This window comes from Crocodylus porosus, unplaced genomic scaffold, assembly GCF_001723895.1.
Source record: "Crocodylus porosus isolate Cpor-Errol unplaced genomic scaffold, CroPor_comp1, whole genome shotgun sequence".
Lineage (NCBI taxonomy): Eukaryota > Metazoa > Chordata > Crocodylia > Crocodylidae > Crocodylus > Crocodylus porosus.
Window position 1 is genome coordinate 6,108,772 of NW_017728932.1, and position 12,248 is coordinate 6,121,019.

General features: G+C 45.4%; 1 long non-coding RNA gene across 1 annotated transcript; it reads left to right on the forward strand.

The window, feature by feature from the left end:
• Positions 1-246: 246 nt before the first annotated feature.
• LOC109317046 lies at positions 247-11,839 on the forward strand. Its single transcript, XR_002102961.1, has 4 exons — positions 247-525; positions 4,282-4,381; positions 5,015-5,161; positions 9,132-11,839. It is a non-coding gene; the product is annotated as an uncharacterized LOC109317046 (long non-coding RNA).
• The last annotated feature ends 409 nt before the right edge of the window (positions 11,840-12,248 follow it).

The following is a 12,248-nucleotide window of genomic DNA, read 5'->3' on the forward strand; positions in this document are numbered from 1 at the left end:
ATCTGGCATTTTCCTCGGCCTCCGTGTGTTTCTTTGAAAGGCTCCTTTGTTCGGCAAAGCTATGAATAAAATGAAATCACAGCTGATGTAAATGCTGATTCTGAATGGCTGGAAGCCAACCCATATCCCATGGCAACTCCTCCTCCGTCCACCATGTCAAACTTCCCCCATCCTCCAAACCAAGAAAGGGATGAGGCAAAAAAAAAAAGATAAGTCACCGTGTTTTTACTTCAGTGGAAACACTCTGACAGCGAACAGAGCTTGAATGGGTGATCTCAGGATTCGCCGAGGGGAGACCACTCGCTTTGTGACACAAACAGAACAATAGTCTTTGGATGGCTGAGGACCGTAAATTGATACAGCTGGTACAATTGGCTCGTTATGAATCCGTGCCCTTTTATCTGTGAATTGTTCATGAATCAACTCTGATTTCAGGAAAAAAAAAAATCCATTTATACTGCAATTAGCCTTCAGATACTTTGGCTGGGAAGTTTCTACCAGTAGGCAGTTCACAAGCTGACTTTGGTGAGTACTCTCGATTTGTGATTCACTCTTCAGCTGCCTTGGGACGGGTCGCAGAAGTCGCATGCCACTGTTCGCATCTGTTGTTATTTGATCATCAGTTGAACTCAAACTTATTCGGATAGCCAGGTTTTATGCCGATATATTAAGTAGCCTACAAAGCTCCTATAATGCTTTGCTAGTTGTGTCAAGGGCCTAGCTACACTTGGTATGACCTTTAGCTTTTGTCACCTGTTTTGAGAATTGTCTACTAAGGGTCTTTTCCCTCTTTAATGAATCATAGGCATTGTAAGCATCTTGCACTTCAGTGTTTCCTTTTTAAGGATGTCAGACAGTTACCAGGACGAATGATTTGGCTCCCTGGTGTTGCATTATTTCTCCTTCAGAGATAAGCACGTGGGAATGAAACTGTATGCTAAGTTTGCTCCTTTTGAATCACTGCAGTATCACAACAGGTTAAGGATGGTTATGGTATTTTATAGTCCTGATCCATAAGTTAGCCGAGTTCTTTTGGGGAGGTTTTCTGGACTTCTATTTTGTGTCATCTAATACCATCATTTCTCACATATAACACCCTCCCCCCAAGTCAGTTCCCCCAAACTTGGGGCGCATGTCTCCAGCATGGAGGCTCATTTCTTCACTAGAAAAGGAGCACTCCTGAAGACACCGTGCATCCCATGCAGCTGCCAAAATAGTTGCTGATTGTCTGGCTGAGCAAGCTGAAGTCCCGTGTTAACCCTCTCACAGCTGTAGCTATTGTGATAGTGTACATTTTGCCTGAACCACAAAGCGGGCTGCTGGCAGTATATTGATGAGGCCTCTGATGTGGAAACAATTTATTTACAGGAACCTATGTAAAGAACTACTTACAGTAAAGAACTACCAGTTTTGCTACCGCCCTTGAAATGGTGTGGGGCCTAACCTTGTGTGATGTAGGGTAAGTCCACATGGAAACAGAGAGTCCTGTTACTTAGCCCTTGGCCTCTCAGGAGATAGTCTGGGTGATGCAGGAGGCAGCAGGAAGCATGTGATGCCACGCTTCCTCGACACTCTGTGTTCCCCGGAGACATGCGTCGCGTAGTCAGCCATGACGCTGGAAAAATTTTTTCTTCCCCCCTTTATTTGGCTTTCCAAAAACCAGGCACATGTTCTATTTGAGGATGTATTGCATGCAAAAAATATGGTAGTAGTCTGCACCTCCTTGGAAGCCTCAGCTGAAAATACGGAACAATGAATTAGTGGACAACGTGGGTATTTTGGGCCAAATATTTATTCACTAGGAAAGTGAAGATGATTTTTGGGAGGAAAAAAATTTGTAGCTGAGAGAATAGTTCTGAATCCTAAATTCATGACTATTCAAGCCTCTGACTGCCTGATCCTGTTGAAGTTGTTAGAGTAGTTGGTAGAGAAGTCCCTCTGGAAATTGAATCAGGCCCTTAATTGCTGTGATAGTATTTAATTGAACGCAAGATGTCACAAAGATAAAGTGCATTAACTCAGGACCTTCCAAAAGGAGAAGCATGTGTTCTATTAACATGAAAAGTGTCCCTGTGCTAAATAGTACCCACTCAGAAATTTCCAGCCAGTATAATCCTGGGGTAGATTTTATTTCCATAGCAAGATGCATTTGTTTTAATGGCAGCAATTGGAAACTGCCAGGAGATTTTCACTCCTGGAACAAGCCTCAGGGGAGATGGCTCAGTGGGCAATGGGCTTGTGAAAAGGGCAAAGGTGTATAAAGAGACAATTTATCATATGGCTCAGCAGCTGACCACACAGACTCCTTCTCCGCACCTCTATATGCATCCCTGTTCCATTGCTGTAGGTAACATTATAGGCCTTTCGGCTTCTTACACGCATCTCTCATCAGACGGTGTGAATGCGCTGCAGTGACTCCAGGTGATCATTCAATATTGACTACAAGTTTCACGGAAAATTCTTGCATCTTCCAGCAGGAATTGCCTGCTGTCCTTTTGTATTTAAAAATATACTACGCTAAATCTCTAATGCCCAGAATGTCCCCAGTTGTGTGGGACTAGCTAAGCAGATGGCAAAAAAGAAAAGCAGCTGTGAGCTAATTAACTGACTCTGTGGCTTTACCTCCATTGCAACCTTTGGAGAAGGCAAACATGCAAATACCTGCTACCGACACACAGTACTGCTGCGAGCCACGGTAGGAACTGAAGCCGTCTAGCCCAGGCTCAGGCTGAACTAGGTGCAAATTTAAACTCAGAATTTTGCAGCCTGCTTGCACCAGGGGTTCACACTGCCATGCTGTCCCCGTGGCTTAAATCCCTGGTGTTGACAAGGCCTGGAGGACAATTGCAGGCAGCTGAGAGAAGGCGTCTCACTCATTGCTACAAGGCAGCTCATTGTCACCCTGTCAGGCAGCTCTGTCTCATCTGAGAATGAACCTGTCCTCAATCCAAATTCTAGCCTGGTGCTGACGCAGAAGAGAGGCATCCGCTACAGACGAACAGCAGGCTCACAAAGCTTCGCGTTACTGAAACCATAAGGCTTGGCTGAAATCTCCATTCTCTGTACAGAAAAACCAGTGACTTCATCTCTGGACCTGCCCTTACGTAACCTCTGCGTTCATGGATCTATTAGGAAGTTCCCTGGGAGGAAAAACCTAGCTGCCAAATAAATTGCACCACCCCAGCAGAGATGTGCAAGAGGCTCAACAGGACCCCAAATTACTTGGAGCTGGGAATATTATGGATCCTCTGCAGATGCTAGTAAATTTGTCTCTCTTCCAGAAGGCCAGGTCCTCAGCTGGAGCAGACTGATGTAAACTCCATGGACTTGCAGGGAGCTATGTTGATTTACATCACCTGAGAAGTTAATCTGAGAGGTGTGTGTGTGTGTGTGTGTGGTAGGTAGGAGGTAGTGCAGTCTTTGGGATCTTTTCTTTCTAATTAAAAGCAGATATTTTTTGAAACACTTGTAGTGGAAAACTGTAATTTAGTCTGAGAATTTCCCATTTAATGCTCCCCTAATGCCTGTGAAAAGCTCTGAGTTGCAGTTCATGATTTGAATCTTTATGGGTAATTAGCCGGGAGAATCGCATGGAGAAAAGCAGGTAGATATTTTCAGAGAGGGGTGGGGAAGGGGTAGAGAAGAGAAGGAATTTGCAGATGTGGGGTCACAGGCAGTTCTGCTGTAGATTAAAGGATGTCTCATCCATGTAATTTAGTTAAAGATTCACAAACCCAGTTCTGCTCTGTACAGGATCATGTCAGCTAACCATCATTACATTGTGTATCTAAGGCCTGATCTAAACACACTTGCAAAACAATGTATGATTTGTGCCCCTTACCCTCCTTTGAATTTGGTCCACTGAACTTAAGGCAGGTTATGTTGGTGAAACAGGCATGGCCCAGGATAAAAGGACTGTGTCACCGCCCCACGGTGTCTCTCTTCAGAATTGGGCCCTTTCCCTGTAATCCACAGTAAAAGGTGAACTCAGTTTTAACGATTACCACAACCTCGGTTTAATAACGCTCCTTTGTTGAGAGCAGAGCTGTGTTTAGATTCTTGTTGCCTTATTCCCAAAGAGCAAAGGCCCTACTAGACTTGCATTGAGTTGGTCAACAGGTTTCATGCACCCGGGGAGCCAGAGGGCGCCGTGAAGAAGAGAAATGGATGTGACAGCAAAGTTTGCCCTCGGTTTACTGTAATTGTGTGCAGCACTTCTAGAGCTCGAGATTGATTTTGGAGGGCTAACTTAAAACAGTTAACTTTTTCCCTTTTGAACAGGAGCGTGAGAATTGTGGCTCGGCCACTCCAGTATCCCGTCTGCCTCTGAAAGGTGCCAGCTCCTGATGCTGTAAAGGGAGGTGAAGAAACTGCACAATAGGTAAATGTGGGAAGCTGGTTTCCTTGAAGCCAGAGGTCTGCATTCCTTCCAAGACTTTTGTTTGTATTAACCATCACAAGTTACAATAGTCTTCTCTATAAAAGCACGATCTCTGTTTGAGTCGGACTAAATCCCTGGCCTCAGTAACTCCTGTGGCTGTGAGTTCCACCGTCTAATTATGTTTGGGGAGGGAGAGAGATTTCCTCTTGCCAGGTTTGGATTTGTTAGCTTTCCATTTCACTGAATGTTCCCTTGTTCTTGGGTTACTAGGTAGGGAAAACAGAAGTTCCCAGTTCCCCCTCTCTATGCCATTCATTGCCAACCACTTTTATCCAGCTCCTCTCAGTCCTCTCCTGCATATGACAAACGACCCTGATCTTTTCAGTTTCCTTTAATAAGGGTTTCTCCTGGGCTCCTGTTCTTGCTCATCATCCGCTAACTCTCTTTTGAGATGGGGTGACCCACAGTGCACACTGGATTCCAGATGAGGATGCACCGTCAATTTTGCATAATGGTATTATAATGAGCCCTGAATTTGCCTTAATTACCATATGCAATGTATTCCTAGCAGTTACTACATTTAGTAAAACAAATTCCGCGTGGAATGCAGTCATGTTGCTTATTTGTAAACAGCAATTTGCAAAGGTTTTCCAGGCGACCGCCAAAGGAATTGAAGATGGAGGGGAGGGAGAGAAGAGAAGAGAAGTGAACGCTCCCTGAAAGCACTCACATCTGATGGCACAAGTCTATTGGGAACGTGTATGGAACAGAACAGAATATGTAAGCATCGCTTTAATCCCATAGCAGAGTGTGTTTTCATCCAACTCACCGCTTCAAACCGCAGCACCAGGAGAAAGCAGATAGAGAAGAGGAAGAGGTATTTGTCTCTGTCACTGAAATGATAAGGGATCGTTCCTGGTCCTGGTAGCTGGATAGTTAAGCACAATGTTTATTTAGTTTGGCGCTGTAATATCTACGGTATCAGATCACTAATCTCTGATGGTTTAAAGCAAAATGCATGTAGGGGGAGAACTGTGTTAGTAACTGCAGCAGATGCTAACTGATTAATAGCACTCAGGTGAAATCAGGGCTACACCAAGATGGTCCATATGCTCTTCATCAACCTGCAGCTGTTTCCCAATGAATGTCTCATGGCAACAATAGAAGTAACACCGACATATTCTCACAGCTGAAATGGTAACTTCCCCCGCTGTTAATAGGTCTTCCTTTCTAGATGGCTGTACAGAGCGTCCCATTTATGTGCTGTGGCCATGCTGTCAAGGTATAAGTAATCACTTTCATACTTGCTGGTCTGCATGGTCACCAAGGTGTAATATCTGATGGGCAACAGATGTCATCTTTCTTCCAAGGCTTACGGCATTGTATTATTGCCATAGTTCCATCATATCAGTGAGATGAAGGAGGAAAAAATCCCAGTGTGGTTTCTTCATTGGAAAACCCGCTGGTTTTTTTTTTTTTAATTTTGGCTTTGGGGTTTCAGAGCCTGAAAACATACTTCAAGATCTAGAATAATACACACAGATCTTGTTTATCTCATCAGAAATTAGGTCGTGTCCCCTAACGGATATTGTTCACTTTGGAAACTCCCCGGTTGGTTCGGCCGGCCCATATCCAAATTAATTTAATCTCCCCCTTCAGGTCATGGAGGCATGTTTAGTGCAGGAGTTCCCGGGAGTGCTAGGCATGCTGTATATTGACAATTTTGCATTGTCCTGTATTTGAGGAGATGTTGAAAGATAAAGTGGCCAACTGAAATTCCAGGGTCCGAATTGTCTGAGGAAACCTGTAAGCACAGACTCTGCTTTTCCTTAACGTGCTCAGGGACTGTGTGAAATATGGTGGCTGAGCAGGTAAATGTACCTATCATTGTGCGTTAAACAGTGCTCGAATGCACGGGTCTGCCATTAGAGCTTGTTTGATTGAGATGGTCCCTAGGACTCGGCTCCAGTGGTGCTCTGTCTTTGCTTCTGAGAAAGTGCTGTGCAGTCTTTAACTTCCAGTCGGATGCCCACCAGGAAACCTGGTTTAACGCCTCATCTGAAGGACATGATATGAGTCATTAAAACCATTTTTTTTAAAGTCTACAGGTGACCTATGGAGCTCCAGGAGACTGATTCAAATAGAGCAGCCATTCCCATACGCTCCCCATGAGCCGGGGAGGGTTTCAGTGTGACAGCCCTGTTCTCCCTTGGATCTGAGTTCATATCAACTTAATATCACGGTCCCCAGCATTATGGATTAAGCCCTCGGGATTGGGCTGCTTGAAGAAGTTGCTTCACAATAAGAGCGGGGATGAATATGATCTATGAGGGGTTCCTGTGAGCGAGATCTTCGCGTACAGTATGTGCTAGATAGCTAACTTCAGGCTTACTCCTCTGTCCACAGAGGGAGATGGCATGGAGCAGTCAAGGCACTGTTGCCTTCCAAGTACAGACAAGTCCTATAAAACATTTTCCAGTTGAATTCCCTTTCCCCATGAGTGCAGGGTTAAACTTGCAGGTTCATATATTACTGCTTATGGCCTAAGTTGTGCCCAGTGAAACGCATGGGATCTGCAGTGGAGCAGACATCCTTTGAGAAACTTTGATTGCACTGCCTCCTGGCTGACTGCCTGAACTGTCTTGGTGTTGCACAAACGGCTGCGATGCAAACAGCACCACTATCTGCCGTGCCCTCCAGCACCAGAGGAGAGTTGCTCTGATGCCCATGGTGCTGTGCAGGGTATAAGTCAGGGAAAGAATATGCACCTTCCCCACCCCAGTCAAAAATTTCCAGTAATTTTCCACACATGCCAAGCCCTAATCAAGGCCACCCATTCCCACAATCTCACACAAATAAAATTCAGTTGCCACATCACTGGGACGTATCTTCTTCCAGCCAGATGTAATAGGTACATGTATATGTTCTCTCTATGATATGCAGCACCTCTCTGCTGCTCTGTATCTGATCCACTAAGGGGATGGATGTGCTCGAAAAGCCAGCACAGCGAGTCAAAGAAGTGCCTAAAACTGTTTTGGGAACGTATGAGCCTGTTTTCAAAAACAACTTGGACATTTAGGTCTGTTGAAATCAAGGTGAGGTGCCTTAAATGCTTTTGAATATCTACGTCTGAGGTGCCTGGTCTCCTTGCCTCTCAATATACATGTGACTATGGCCATTTGTAGATGACATCGGGGTTTAATTCTCCCTAAATTGAAGCGGTGGGTTGTTTTTTTTAAAAATACCACTTCAATTTAGGGCAAAGTAAAGCCCCGTGTCGGGTACACCCGTGTTGGAGCCTGATCCTCACCTCCCTTTCCAGTGGCAGGGGAGGCTTCCCCACAGGCGGCACCCACCCTCAAGCACCTGGCTGGGGCAGTCCGGGGGGGCACCGCAGCCACAGAGGGAAGCACCAGGCCCCCGTGCAGCTCATGCAAACAGGCAGGCTCTGGGGGAAAAAACAAAAAAAAAGATCAGGCTCACTATTTTTTGTTTTCTCCTCTTCTGTGCCTTTCTTTTCCCCCTGCCTTCCCAGGCTGCTGCCGGGCTGCCTGCACAGCCCCTGAGCTGCATGGAGCCCAGCGCTTCCCTCCGCAGCTGTAGGGTAAGAAACTAAAACTGCTTGGAGGTGTTTTACTTTGCAACACCCCAGAGTCATTTGCTGTGTCACAAAGGTGCAATTACGCCACCGAATGTGCTACAGCGGCTGGAATAAGTGGCAGATTTACAGTTAGTGGGGCCCTGTGAGCCAAGCGAGGTGCAGGGCCCCCCTCCCATGCCACGGCACATCCGCGGGGGAATTAGCATGGCACACTGGCCACGGTGGCTGGAATTTCCGGCCGTAATGCCGGAGGAGGCCAACAACCTCCTGGGCGGGAGGGAGGGCCACAAACAAAATGTGGAAGGCTCTCTGGTGGTGGCAGCGGTGCCCCATGCCAGCGCATGGTTTGCTTCACAGTAAATCCGCCGCTGGTTGGAATTCATGCATAATACAGCACTGAATGTGCAAACAGCAATGCCCTTAAAGCGGTGCAAAAGGCATTTAACCCACTTTAAACCCTCTTTAAAATGTCATCTACAAACGGCCTTTGGCTCCCAAATAGGTGCTTGCCGAAGCCGTAATAACTCGTGCTCTGCTGGGATCTCCAAATCCCAAGAGCAAGCTTATTTTGGCCTGAAGTGATGTTAAATACATACTAAGATCACTGTGGGAGAAGGGCTTTCTGCTGCTTGTTCTCGACACGTGTTTAAGAGGAAGCTGAGGGCACTGGCATGGCTTGTCCTTCAGTTCAAAGGGATCTTCCGCAATGTCGTGTAAACCACCATGAAAGTCTCCGGACGGTTTGTTTGCTTGGCTTTTCTTAATGACTATGCCTAATGCTCTTAGTTTGTCCATCCAGCAGCAACAGGTTTGAACTTTTCTAATGCAGCAGGCTTTGAGCGAACTAGTGATATTAGTGCATATGGCTTATCAAAGCAATTTTACCTGCTTTGTGAAATCTATTCCATTTCTCACTCTCCTTTACCTGTAAACTAGGTAAGAAATGTTTTTTAAAAACCCTACTATTTGATGATCTTTCTACAAATCAAAAAACTGGCTCCATGGTCCCATTATCTCCCCTTATTAAGTATGTTTTCATGCTGTGCTTTTTTTTTTCATGCCCACAGTCAATAACAATTTAAATGATACTCTTTGATGCCCTTTGTTCACATCATTTATTTCCATCTCTTTATCTGATTTTGCCAACAGGACCTAATTTGAAAGAGGCTGCAGTTCATCGGCAGGAGGGATTTAAAGACTGTTCAGACTGACATTTTCCCTCATCTTGCATCCCGTGGGGTACCTGATTGCAAATTTATAATCCACCAGACGTCTTGCCATCAGAAGATACAGACTTACAGTAACAGCAACTAATTTTTAAAAGATCTCCAGCGCATCGGTGTCTGGGGCTGATTTACACAGACTAATTAATCCTTATTTGACCTGAATTAACTCTTAATCTGTGTGAAATGAAAGAGCTTTACTGGGATACGGCAAATTTTAAAAGATGGGAAAACCCTTTCTGTGCACAAGGCTTCTGCCTCTGGGTGACACAGATTAGAAGAGGTGCTGGGTTGCTGCTGGAAATTAGGCCCTTCCTTTTTATGGTTTTCCCTTTCCCCTTTCTCCAGCCAGAACATGCAGGAGAGGAGATATTGTTCCTCTTTCTTCAGCATGAAACAGAGGAAGGTTATATCATTAAAAGACACTCTGGGATTTGAATTAAATGTCAAATATGGTTTTTGTTGACAATACAAAGCCCAGCGTTGGAACAAAAACTGACAGTTCCTACCCTGGGCCCCAGATTAATATTAGGCCAATAATCAGATTTCACACTGGCTGGGACAGGGATGGATTACTATCTGGTAGATTAGCACAGCCACCCCATGACCCCTTTCTGCTCTGCTGGTTCAAGGGTATTTGTACAAGAGATAGAGAACAGCAGTACTGCACTATCAGTAGCTTATGCTACAGGGAGTGTCTTTCTATTCTGCATTTGTACAGCACCGGGCACAAAGAAGTTCTGGTCCAGAAGTAGGGCTCTAGTAACAATCAATGGGGACAAGATAGTTTATCGGCTCAAGAAGATCATGCATCAGGTTGATAATAAAGGGGCTGTGGTATCCTCAAATAAAATGTACTGTATTGAGCAGTGTTGGCACAGTGCTTCCTGTCATTCGTTGGTAGAATAGGCTTCTTACTGAGCGGGGGGGAGGCTAGCTATGGCACCCTGCAGTCTCAAGTAGGAGGATCTGCCTGCTTGGGGTGGGGGGACTGAGGTCCTTTATTTGGCTTTCCTGCTATAGCTTATTGGGTGACGCATGAACAAATCACTTTGTGCTTTAGCTTCTCCTCTCAGCTCGCTGCCAGGTTTGTCTGCACATTCGTTGGGGCATTTCAGGATGGCACCCGGGACCTGCAGAACAACATGAGCAAGGAAGGTCATTTGGGGACAGAGCTCCTCTTTCCCCCACTGGCAACCCCAAGCCTCCTCCACAACATCACAATGCCAGGTTAAAGGGGATTGCTTGCATCAGTCCTGCAAGTGAGGGTTATAACAAAGCACCTCAAGACTAAAGTGAACGCTGTCACCTTTCCGTTGTGTGGGCTCCTTCCTCATTCCACCATTATATGTAGCTCTAAAAGGGACAGGCCTAACCTGATCATTAGCTATTGCTCTCCTCATTTCTCAGTAGACTGCCAGAGCATCTGCGGCTTGTCTAAGGCTTGTCTACCTGGGGTGCGAGGGGGTGCATCAGTGCCAGTGTCCCCTGGCCACAATGCTCTCTGAGTTAGGAGCTAAAGTGGATACAGCAGGAGCTTAGGGGTCTAGTTCCTCAATGCCTGAGGCAGCTGGTGTTTCTCCCTTACTGAATCAGTTAGTGAGGCCTACTCTGGAGTTCAAGGAGGCTCTAAAAAGGCAAAGCAGTTCTCCAGCAAGGGAGAGAGGCAGGGAAGTCAGTGGAAAGAGTGGGAAGTTTAGCACCCTTTGATAGCTGAAATGTAGTCTATCCCTTTTGAAGACCGTAAGAGGATTCATTTAGCGTTCTGTCTTGTACCTTCTGAATCCCACCAGCCATAGCCAGGTGCTCCTAGGGAGTAGGTGGTTGCAGTTCTACTTTTGGTTTTTCCCCTCAAAGAGGAGTGCATTTGGGTTGACTGATTTGGGCAGGACTGTGAGGTGCCACAAGTCGATGTGCCTGAAGGGCATAGAGCCCACTGGGCTTGACAGCCAGCCACGGTGAATGCCATGTCACATCAATCCCCTACTCTATCAAGAGCCAGGAACAGAGCTTTTTTTCAGAGAAAGCTACAAAAGTCGTTGTAATCAATGATTATGGGATAACTATGGGAGAGATCGTCTTTATACTGGGCACTTAGCAACTCACTTAAACCCTGCTGCAAGATGGCTGATGCTCCTTATACCTATTCGCCCTGCTTATTTACTAGTTTAGCATTTGCCCTTACAAGAGGCCCCAGTGAACGTTAGGCTTGCACGATATCCACGGCGGAGCAGGGAATGGAGCACTGAACTTCTAAATTCCAGTGACTTAAATGGATCCCTCCATCCTATGTAATGTCACCACAAATGCCTTTATTATTCAATTAAATGTCTGCGGCTCTCCACCGGAGATATGCATTAAAAAGGGCCTACCATGTTCCATGTCATAAATGCTACCCTTCAGATCAGCCATCTGCCTAAGTCTTGAGGCAGTCCGTTTAAAAGGTTTTATCTTCAAAATCCAGCATGGTTTGTATCTTTATTTTTCGACTGCCCCCACTTGTTTGCTTTTGAAGTATTTAGAATGGAAAATAAATCAAAATCCACTGTGATGTTTCCATCATTCAGTAATACCGTGATGTGACAGCCTCCGAGGATCACATAATTATAGTGATAAGGGTCTAGTTTGACAACGTTTACCTTTTCCCAGGTGGCTCTTGGCCCTCCGACTGCATTAATGCTGTGCCATTTTCCGGACAAATGCCAATCTCTGTCTCGCAACAGATCATCATTTTAATGCCTGCTTTACTCTGAATTATGGTAATTTATTGTAATAGTGTGTTTTGACCTTTTCAGTATTTTGTATTTTTATTGGGTAGATGTTTCCTCTCTTTCCCCAGAGGTTAATGGTACTGTACAAGGGAGAGGGAGTATGCTAAGTCAGCCAATCAAAATACAGAATATTGAAAAGGTCACAATGCAAGAGCATTTTGCTAACTCAGAGCAAGGCAGGGTGGGGTGTGTGAAAATCCAAAGGCAATATTTGTGAGGCATGCTGTGACAAGAACAGAAATGACATCTTGTCGGCATCCTAGATTAAAGGC